The 11,154-nt window shown below is 48.4% G+C and overlaps 1 protein-coding gene across 2 annotated transcripts in view; it reads right to left on the bottom strand.

The window, feature by feature from the left end:
• jbug (filamin-type immunoglobulin domains fbug) overlaps positions 1 to 11,154 on the bottom strand; it is a 183,161-nt gene that overhangs the window by 96,617 nt on the left and 75,390 nt on the right. Inside the window, exon 1 of one of the 2 annotated variants that reach the window (XM_089544169.1) lies at positions 4,758 to 5,020. The exons of the other annotated variant lie outside the window; for it this stretch is intronic. The gene's annotated coding sequence lies outside the window, so the exon portion shown is untranslated. Of the gene's footprint in view, positions 1 to 4,757; positions 5,021 to 11,154 lie in introns of those variants that run through there. 2 annotated transcript variants of the gene reach the window in all.

Below are 11,154 nucleotides of genomic sequence, written 5' to 3'. Positions count from 1 at the left end.
AAGAAAGCAGACGACGGTATTCGAATTTCCGGGCCAACGCCACCTACGCATGCAAGGCGGCGCTCGGAACAGGCAACGGTGCGACGCAGTTTGTATTCGATGTTGCCCCGGCTTGGAGCTCCACTACCGCGGGTCCTTGAGCACCGCAGTGGTTTTGGGGCAATTCTGGTGCGAGTTTATCGAAGATGCCAATAGAGATAGCGCTGGGATTTACTGGGGAGGACGGCCGAGTGGACGGGAAAGGCGTGACATTGACGAAGGGGAGGTTGGAGGATTGGTGGCGGAAATCAAGGGAGGGGTGAATTTGGAGGGGAAAAGGATAGCCAGACCATTGTAAGAGCGAAAGTGAAAGAAAGGGAAAAGAAAAATAAATTAACAATAGGGGAAGTATAGGCTAGGTGGCGAAAGCTACCGCCCGATACAAAGGATAAAGCCATTATCATCCATCCATCCATCCGTATGATGTCATACGGAAAACTTTCGCTAAAGGCATTCCATTGGTGCGTCGATCTGAATGACGGGCGAAGGGTGGGTGTAGCCTGGGCGTCGCGTCGCCTGCTCGCTGCGCCCACGCTTTCAGCAGCGCCTCCCGTTTTGGCACATGCCTACAAACCCCCATGAAGGAGAAGAAAAAAAATTGAGGAGGAAGCGTCCGGCGACAGCCTTGAACCCTAGTCATAAAAAGTAAAAAATAGTAAAACGAAGAGTCGGTCCGCGAGGAGACCCAAAGAGCAAAATAGAGAGGATTTTGGGTTTTGTCTCCTGACAGTTCCCTGTAGAACCATTGAACACAGAGGTAAATAGACGCAGGTTCAAAAACGCCAACTTCAGAAACGCATTAATATTAACTTTTATATATAAAAATTTTTCTAAGAACCGAGAAATGGTCTAATATTTTTAAATAATCGATTATATATACCAATAGACCGTGCGACGAATAAATTAGAGTACAATCAGTGCTTGTCCTGTGTTCCTTCTTTTCTTGTCCTTTGTAGTTCGCGCTGTTTACATCATGAATATCTACCAACTCGGCCAACTGAACGTTTTGCTAAATACAATCAACGTTTGACCGCCACCAGCCAATTCTTAAGACATCAGGCAAAATAGCGAATTTATTCCCATTTTCACGCATTAAGAGCGCCGCTAACAAGCGAATAGAAGCTCTATAAGCATTAAGAATGGTTCGGATATTGGGGTAAATAAAATGTAACCACGTTCAATGAGTGCTAAATCAAATTTCTGACAGCTACTATTTCTAAGAGGCAGTAATAAGCAATTCTATATAACAAAAACATGAACTCAGTTTTGTGTTTATTTTTGTAACTTAAAACAATATAATGTAACACTTTTCTAGTGCCTTAAAATTATCATGTATTGAGGATTATTCAGGCAAATTTTAACAAGGTTCGATGATGATGTTTTTTTTTAAACCCCAGTCAAAGTTGTCACTTTTTTGGCGTTTTTGAACTTTGGCCAATTTCGAGGCTGTATTCAAAAATATCTGTCAAGTCTAGAGTAACAGAACTTGCCTGAGGTGAGCAAAATGAGCTGGAAAGTACTGAGAAAAATATTCAGTGGGGAGATCTTTAGGCATCTTGCCCTAAGGGTGCCCTGAAAAGTGCCTTTTTTGCACCGCATAGCTCCAGATGTGAAGTTTGCAATTTTTTACTCGGAAGGTTGAAACAGCAAGAAAACATTTTTTTATTTTTTCAAATTGTACAAGTTGCAAAGTGTTTCTGAAAAAATGGTTATGTGAGGAAAAAAATTTTTGTGCATGGAATGAGGCTTCAAACTTGCAACTTTGCGAAGTGCCAAAAACGACATTCTCCACCTCTTGTGACATGCGATTTTTTCCGAGAAAACTACGAAGCTTCTTGGAAAACTAAGGTTCATTCCTTTGTGCGGACACATTTGCCCATCATATATAAAAATTTCATTGAAAACAAAAAATGGTCATGGGACCTCGATTACCGTTCTTATCTGGACACGCCCATATATATATATATATATATATATATATATATATATATATATATAACTTTCTAACATAACAACAGCCTTGAACGGCTGGGAAAAATGAATAGAACAGAATCCAAAGTTTAAAAACGGAAGCCAACAGTTACAAAAGAAAAAATTACTGACGATTACGTTACTTCCTAATGCGAAATTTGAGCGCAGCAAATAAGCTGTTTCACCGTTTCGATAGATTGAGGCAAAGAAATCGAGCAACACATGTATGCGCTATCACAGAATTTTTTTTTTTTTTTCACGTATTCGCAATTTCGGCTCGGGCGGTGCACATATACAGATCCGCCGCCACCGATCTGGCTCTCTGATTGCCACCGCACAGGGGTTGCATTGGAGGAGGAGCGAAGAAAGGAATTAAGTTCGAGCCGGCGCTTTGACAACCGGAGACTCGCAGGAAGAGGGGGGAGGGGGGCGGCGTGTACACCCAGCGGCAAACGATGGGGGCAGAAGCGCGCGCAGCAAGCGGACAACACGATAAAGGGAGGAGGGAAGAGATAGCAGCGACTGACTGATGCCGCTGACGCCGATAGCGCTGAGGGGATGAAAGGGGGGCGGAGCTGGTTACGAGGCCGACGACGACGCGAAACCCAGGAACGGACGGCTGCGCTCTAATAAAATAGTGCCACTCGCCACGGCCCCGATACAAAGGGGATGCCAGTATTTATCCATCCATTTAGCAGCGCCACTCGGCGATGCTTTGTTTACCCAACTCATTTGCGCAGGTATAAATCGCGCTCCCCAAGTCAGGAAGAGTGTGCTCGGCAGCACATGAAGTCACTGTGTACGTGAGGAGTCACAGCGAGATGGAAAGTAATCGGTTAAATCGTCAAAAGGGACGTGGTGCATTTACACTTCGCGTTCCTTCATATCTAATTCTTCCGTCTCTTCTGTCTGTTCATTCTTTTCCTCTATTCTTCCTCCCATGGTTTGGTTTGGTTTATGGGGTTTAACGTCCCAAAGCGACTAAGGCTATGAGAGACGCCGTAGTGGAGGGCTCCTGAAATTTCGACCACCCGGGGTTCTTTAAAGTGCACTGACATCGCACAGTACACGGGCCTCTAGAATTTCTCCTCCAAAGAAATTCTAGCCGCCGCGGCCGGGATCGAACCCGCGTCTTTCGGGTCAGCAGCCGAGCACCATAACCGCTGAGCCACCGCGGCGGCATTCTTCCTCCCATCGTACTCTTTCTGCCATCAGGCACGTTGTAGGGGGTATACTTTTTGCACGCACTCGAAATGTGCGATAAAATATCCCCTAGCACAGCGCCATTTCTTCTGGATAGTTTGTACTTATACAGGGCGTTTCGCGTAACATGAACCAAGGATTTAAAAAAAGCGGTAAACCGCAGCCCGCTAAAAACAACGATACATTGTTTGCCATAATGTGGCGCTCCTCAGAATATTTTTTATTGCGCTTAATTAGTTGATTAACTAAGATGAATTATGCAAATTTTCAAATATTCATTTTAGTGCCCATACCGTTACGTTAGGTTGTAGAGCAGATTCATAAACATCCGATCCAGTTTACTGCAGCATTGTATCTCCTACGAGTTCCTTTTTTCCGGCATCTAAAGAAAGCCCGCGAAAAATGAAAAAATACCACGTGACTACGCTCGTGCGCTACTGGGGCGCGCGCGCATCGCGGCACCCTATGCGCTACTAAAACCCGGCTTTATGCGCTACCAAATTGCAGCGCTCTACACAGCGTTTGCTCGAAACGCCGTTGAAAGCGCTGCAATTTGGTAGCGCACGAGCGTAGTCACGTGGTATTTTTTTTTTTTCATATTTCGCGGGCTTTCTTTAGATGCCGGAAAAAAGGACCCCGTAGGAGATACGATGCTACAATAAACTGTATCGGTTGTTTATAAACCTGCTCTACAACCTAACGTAACGGTCTTGGCACTAAAATGAATATTTGAAAAGTTGCATAATTAATTAACTAATTAAGCGCAATAAAAATATTCTGAGCAGCGCCACATGATGGCAAACAATGTATCGTTGGTTTCAGCGGGCTGCGGTGTACCGCTTTTTTTTGTTTTTTAATCCTTGGTTCAAGTTACGCGAAACACCCTGTATTTCCCTTCACGGCACAGCTTCCCTCTCCGCTGTTGACGGAGCTCAAGATTTTTCAACAAGCCCAGCATAATCTGCAGGATGAACGCGGCCGCAACAAATTAAACGACGCAGCTGGAGCGAGCCCGGCGGCACTGGGAAGTTACGAACTGGTTCAGCACCAGACCGAAAGTATGAGTTCCCCGACAACCCACCATCAACCGCCGAGTCATGTCACGTCGTACTGAGCACAATCATACTGAGTTACACGTCATACTGAGCGCTCTTGACGCCTTTCTAAAGCCGTCATCCCTCAGTCTGACAACCGCTTTTCCACTACACAAGGACGCCGGAAGCCTGTCTTAGCGCGTGTTGGTTAAGCGTGCGAACGAATGCACGCAGTACGACACGTATTTTTATGCACACAAAATAAAAGCGCTGTCGGGCATGCGTCAAATACCAGTCTCGCGATCTAACGTAGAAGTAGCCACATCACCTGCTCAAGGAAGTAAATGCAGCGGAACATCGTTCTCGAACTTCGTGTTCGAACACGGCCCGTCAACATCACGTGTATCCCAAAGACTCTCCTTAATTCAAAGAAAGCATAACAAATTTTCTGCCCCATTCCAGTTCCGATTTTCGACTGTAGGCCCGAAAGGAGAAAAGACAGCGACCCACCTGCCACCCCGAGCCAAACACGACCTGCGGCGAACGACGCCCACTCGGAGCAGACACACACGCACACACAGCGGGTCTTTGAACGCGGTGCACCGTCCGTCTCGAGGGAGGAACCCACGCAAAGCAGGCAAGCGTCTCGTCGCGGCGGGGAAACCACCAGCGCGCCGCCACCTACTAACCTACTATGGGGCACAGACACACACGGACTCGTCCAAAGGCCGCGACGATGTCGCGCAGTGCCAAAGTTTAACGGTCGAGAGGAGGACGGGGAAATTGGAAGAGCGAGCGAGAAAGGGGGGCGAAATAGGTTCCGCACACATCCTGACAGACGCACACTCCGGCGAACGACAGCCCCCACATTCCGTACTATTCCGAACAAAGATACGGAGACAGAAAAACGCAGACGTCTCTGGCATATTGAATGACCCTCGACAGAGGGATAGCCCCGGGGGAAGCAGGAGATGGGGCCGCAAGAAGAGGGCACCGCGACGCGGGGAATCGACGACCTAGAAGCGAAACCTGAAACTATATAATCTCCGAGGGCGGAGCTGGGAGCAAGAAAGGCGCATTTACGCGAAGCCGCCGCGACGGTGGCCCAGAAAGGGAATCGCTAACCGTGCGCAGGTTTATGCAGCATATGGCAGCCGCTCCAGAAACAGACCTCTTGATCGTGCGCTAAATATCTCTAAAAGGCTTTGAAACACCTTCCGATGAGAGCACATCAATTCGCTCAATCACTGCAATGCATTGTCAAGAACACCTGAGCGCTTTTTCATGCTCGCACCCTCCTCCGACGTCGCTCGCACCGGCATATACCAGTTCAGGGATGGCTATTGGTTAGATTCTTTCAGTCGTCAGGCAATTACCATGGCCGCGTAACTCCGGTGAGTCAGGAAGCTCCGCCCCCGTAGGTGGAGCCGGCGGAGAAGCGCCGACCTTCCAGTGTGCAAAAAGTGGCGAGAGGAGAGGAAAAGTCAAAAGAGCTACTACTGGGGCTAGTTGTAAATACATACTTGAAGGAAATGGTGAGTGCTAAAAACCACGGAAAAAGGACGAACACACAGGACGAAGCGCTTGTTGCTAACTTGCTCAGGCAGCGTGCGTCCCAAAAGGTTGATTGCTCCGTGATCATTAGACATAAATTTCTTTGATTTTTTTGGAAGACTAGCAAAATTAGCTTTCCGTGGTTTTTAGCGCTCACCAATTTCTTCAAGCATGTATTTCCAACTAGCCCCAGTAGTAGCTCTTTTGACTTTAATTTCTAGTACATCGGGCCTGAATGTTCCTCCTCTTCCTCCTCTACTAAAAGTGCACTATTTCGTCAGAACCATCGCAGAAGAAAGGTTTCGCACCCGTGCTCTCTCATACGCCCTCAGCCATGGAATTTCCAACCCAGTTTTGTCAGCAATGCTTGGGAGCATGGCTCCTGCAGAAAAGGCTTCCAGACGGCTCTGCAAGATTCTTCGAGCAGAAAGCTGGAGAAAAATACGGCTCTTCAGGATACATATCAACGTGATATGCACTACTTTCCTGGACGAAGGAGCCTCGCGACAGATGACAAGGTATTTCATCCAACACGCCGAAGCATGCGGTGAACAGCTATGGAAAACTAATTTTGCTAGTCTTCCAAAAAAATCAAAGAAATTTATATCTAATGATCACGGAGCAATCAACCTTTCGGGACGCACGCTGCCTGAGCAAGTTAGCAACAAGCGCTTCGTCCTGTGTGTTCGTCCTTTTTCCGTGGTTTTTAGCGCTCACCAATTCCTTCAAGTATGAGAGGAAAAGGCTTGAAGACACAATTTTGACTACATGTACAGATATGGAGGACGTCACTTTTGGATGTAGTCCTCCTCTGTCTGCAGTGGAGTTACGCTTCTGCCACTTGTTTACTCCTACGTTGTCTCTCCTTTTATGTCTTGAGGAATGTGTATAGAGACAGGAAGGATCAAGTGCGTAGTGGCCGTGCAAAGGGTAATTAAGGTCGCAGTCGCGAAGTTACCGCAGTCAAGGCCCGCTGGTTTGGTCATGTGGTGAGGAGGGGCCACCAATGAGGCGTGGAGAGAACTGGCGGGGATATATCTTCGGAAGAAGTCAGCGGATACAGCCTAGGACAGGAAGAAGCGCAGGCCAGCGACCTCGAACAGTCCTAAGGAAATCCCGTACATATACAACCAATGGCGGACATGAACACAGATCGCTGATTTCAACGACGGTTCCTTCAGCAGACCAACGCGCCCATGAAGATGCACAGGACAGAGGCACTCGGACAGGTGTACCGCTCGTCACATGCATTGCTGAGCGGTCGTAGCTAGAATGCTATGTGCGCGCCTTACGATGGAACTCGGAATAACAAACGGCTCGGCAATCCCAGGGAAAGAGAAAGTTACCAAAGTATATCACGCCTACACGACAGTCCAGTTGTGATATCGCTCACGGACGTGGTCCCGCCATGGTGCATGAATGATGAACACAATGAAAATTCGAAGATTGGTTAAACTTACAAAATGAAAACGTCGACGGGATTTTATTATTCACTAAGTTGACAGATTGCCAAAAAAAATGGCGTGGGCTTAGCTTTGGTTAAGCCTGGCAGGTTGCGAAAGCAAAAGCTCAGCGCCTCCAACTGAAGGAACGCGGTGCGCCGCGTCTACAACTCACGCGTGGCTACCGGCCGCCGCTACGCGACGACTCAAAGCGACTTCGGTAATTTTTTTTATATTTTGTTTTTGATGTTGCGACTGAGAGAAAGAAAACTTAATCTACAGCTGGTATGACGTCACAGCGACAGTAGCGCCACAGGTGCGCAGCGCGGCAAACACACACCGTAACTGCAGCCGGGCTCTCTGAAGGAGCGAGTTGGTCGCCCACAATCTACAGCTGGTATGACGTCACAGCGGCAGTAGCGCCACAGGTGCGCGGCGTGACTGCAGCCGGGCTATCTGAAGGACCGAGTTGGTCGCCCATACTCACTCCGCTAAAGGTCAAACGTAATGCAGTCGGGTCCCGCGAAGGCTTGAAAGTGCGAGTAGTATTGCTTTCGCAATAAAAAACGTGCACGTCATTTGGAAAAGTGAAAATAATAAAACGCGCGAAAGCTTACGTTGGTGTCTTTCGCATATCGAAAGAGGGGAAGGAATCATGCGCACAGGAACAACTGTAGAGCCCCATACCACTCCCCCCCCCCCCCCCCCACACACACACACACTGAATGCGTCCGCAGCAAGGGTATCAAACAACCAGTTTATATGGAGTTTGTTTGGGGCTCCCGCGCCTCTCAAGAACTTCAGCGACTGCTGGCGTGTATTGAATAACCTTTGTCACTGAAACATACGAATAACGCCCACAAAAGAGAAAAATGACGGGTGTGAGCGACATGCATGTGCAATACAAAATTTTACTTCGGACAGCAGGAAATATTAAAGACAGAATCTCGAAGAAAGTTTGACGCTCCGAAATAGGCCGGACAGATCGGTTCCTTCCGCCAGCATCTCACGGTACTAACCCCATACACTCCGGCAGCGCCCTCTGGATTTTACTGGCGTTGAATTTCATGAGTCGTGAGACTCAGCTTCACGGAGGAGCGTTCTTCAAAACTCAAGCTCAAGTGACTTCAAGCTCAGGTGACCCGGTCTAGCTTTGCTGCATTGATCGATCATTATAAAAAGCATACCGGAGACGTACTAGCGGAGACGCACACCGGTTTACCGGACGACCCCTGTGCACGCGCAGTGACATGAATGGGCCCAGCCGGAGTCACCGCGCGCGCGCAGCCGGCGTCCCGTGAACCGGTATACGTCTTCGGTACATGGTTCTCGTCACGTCGTGATCCGAATGAACGCTACTGAAGGACAGGTGGCCTGTAATGTGTTCTCAAACCGCCACCCTGTACTGAGCTCCCAACCTCCTTACATCACCCGATTACGTTTTAATTGATTTGCCGTGTAACGGAGGCTAACCGCAACCAACGGCCTTCTGTTCCGCGCGTTGGACGCACACGACCATTCGCGCTGCAGGTGGAATATTGAATTTCGATGGAGGCGAAATTCTAGAGGCCCGTGTACTGTGCGATGTCAGTGCGCGTGAAAGAACCCCAGGTGGTCGAAATTTCCGAAGCCCTTCACTACGGCGTCCCGCATAGCCTGAGTCACTTTGGGACGTTAAACTCCCACAAACCATAAAAGAAATGCTGAACATCACGTAGAATACACTCGCATGAACAATAAGTATACACAGCTCGACAAGCGAAATGAGATATATTCTGCATAAACGAATATCTTGTACATCCCACACACACAAAAGTTGCTGGCGGTTTAGCACTGCTAAGCACGAAATATTGTGCAAAAGCACATTTTTTTTGCTGGTGGACACCCCCGCCACGTTCCTGAAAGCGCGACTGAGGTGTCCACTGACTCATGGAGCCGAGGGAACGCGCATAAAGGCACGTGGTAAAGGCCCATACTACTCATGTATTTGAGGCCTATTTAAGACGCGTTCTCTCAGCAAGTACATAGCTCATTCGGGTTTGTTTTATTGATTTCCCATTTGCTCTTCTTTAAACTAAACTAGACTATTGTTTTGTAGCAAATATTTACAGCTTTGTGATATTCCGCCTAGGGGTTTTGAATTCGCCTCCCCAATCGAATTCGAACCCCTGATCCCAACACCCTTCCCTTTTAAATTTGCGCACAAATAAAGTCCTAAACAACAACAACGAAATTTATATCACAACGTCTAAAATCACCACTGGAAATCTCAAACCCAAACTCAGAAAAAACAAAATCATCGACTGGGACAGGCTTAGGACAGGCTTAGAAAGCTAGACGACGCTTGCATCGCAGCCCTCACGGACTTTGCGACCGTGTTGGAGGAAGGGAAAACTAGCTCCCAGCGTCTTGGAAACACGCCATCGCTAAATTCATCCCAAAACCTGGCAAAAAACTTCTTGCATAGGAAAACTGATGGAGCATGTCATGCTAGACAGACTCCAGTCCCACATGCACAAAGAGAATTTATATCCAAACACTATCTTCGGCTTCAGACCACATTTATCAATACGGGATATGATGCTCAGACCAGCAAACGAAGTCCTATCCCAGGAGCAAGAAAGGAGCACCAGAGCAATCCTAGATCTAGATTTAACCAAAGCATTCGATAACGTCAAACACAAAGCAATCCTAGAAACGCTACAACAAGCGGCAGACGACAGGAGGACAGAGACTCCTTTTCGCTGGCAGTTGTCGATCACCGAGGTTCTCCACTGGCATCGGCGACGATCGATAAAACAAAATTACCGGAGGAGGCCGAAGAGGCTGCCATAGCTTTAGCCATTACCTCCATGCATCGTCAGCGACTCTAAAACCGCAATTCGAAATTCTGCCAAATGAAGGGCCCACTCTGCAGCCATCAAAATCTTAGAAAAAAAAAATCCAATACCCGCCAGATCACACTGATCTGGGTCCCCGCCCATTCGGACCATCCTGGAAACGAGGCGGCGCACCAATCTGCCTGAGGATTCGTAGTTAAAGGGAGGTGCGCTACCCCGAGCTCTGGTCGGCCAATGAGCGATCGAGTGACATCCTATGAAGAAATTAGAACCCAGTTCAAGAACGAAAGACAAATCTTCCCGGAACAAAACATATTTCTAAGTAAAACACAACAAGTCAGTCGGCGGCAGCTCCAAACAGACATCTTACATCTCCCAGAACAGTTGATGCTCTCGTCTCGAGCAGCGCGTCGGCTCTGCTGCTTCAGCTGCCGATCCTAGACTTCTCGTCTCGCGCCGCGCGTCGGTTCTGCTGCTCCGACTGCTAATCATCTTCCTCTTTACACTTTCTTTAATCCGCACATGTACTCCATATGGTTCCCGGAGCAGTACAGCCCCGTCTGTTCTCTCTGTGGGCACCAAAAGGCAGACACACCGCACATCCTATACTCATGTAATCAGGACAAGCCATCCAAGAGTCTGGAGCTCTCTACCCAATCGCAGTGGGAGTCCGCGCTGCTCAGCTCGGACCCGGAGGTCGGCCACCTGGCGTCCGGCCTAGAAGAGAAGCCCACCGCGGAGAGGGGAACCCAACCCGCACCTCTTCTTTAATAAAGTCTACCTCCTCCTCCTCCTCCGTGCCCTGGTCTATACGTCTCCGCTATGCCAAAGAGCTCTGTCGGAGAGATTTACCACCGCGGAGGCGTACAGTCTAAATAAAGGATGCTCGAGCGGCACGCTCTGTTGTGCATTTACAACAATCACCGCAGCCTAGCGGGCCTGAACACGATCCATGTGAATGTGCATGCACGATAAGGTCAGCCACTCGTCATGTCGCAAGTGTATTCTAGCGGACAGGTATACCGGATGCCGGCTGCGCCCCGGGGTTACTTAGCGCGCATTGAAACCCAA

This window comes from Amblyomma mixtum, chromosome 5 (genome assembly GCF_055824585.1).
Source record: "Amblyomma mixtum isolate Tamu chromosome 5, ASM5582458v1, whole genome shotgun sequence".
Taxonomy (NCBI): Eukaryota; Metazoa; Arthropoda; class Arachnida; order Ixodida; family Ixodidae; genus Amblyomma; species Amblyomma mixtum.
This window is presented reverse-complemented; position numbering and strand designations above follow the sequence as displayed.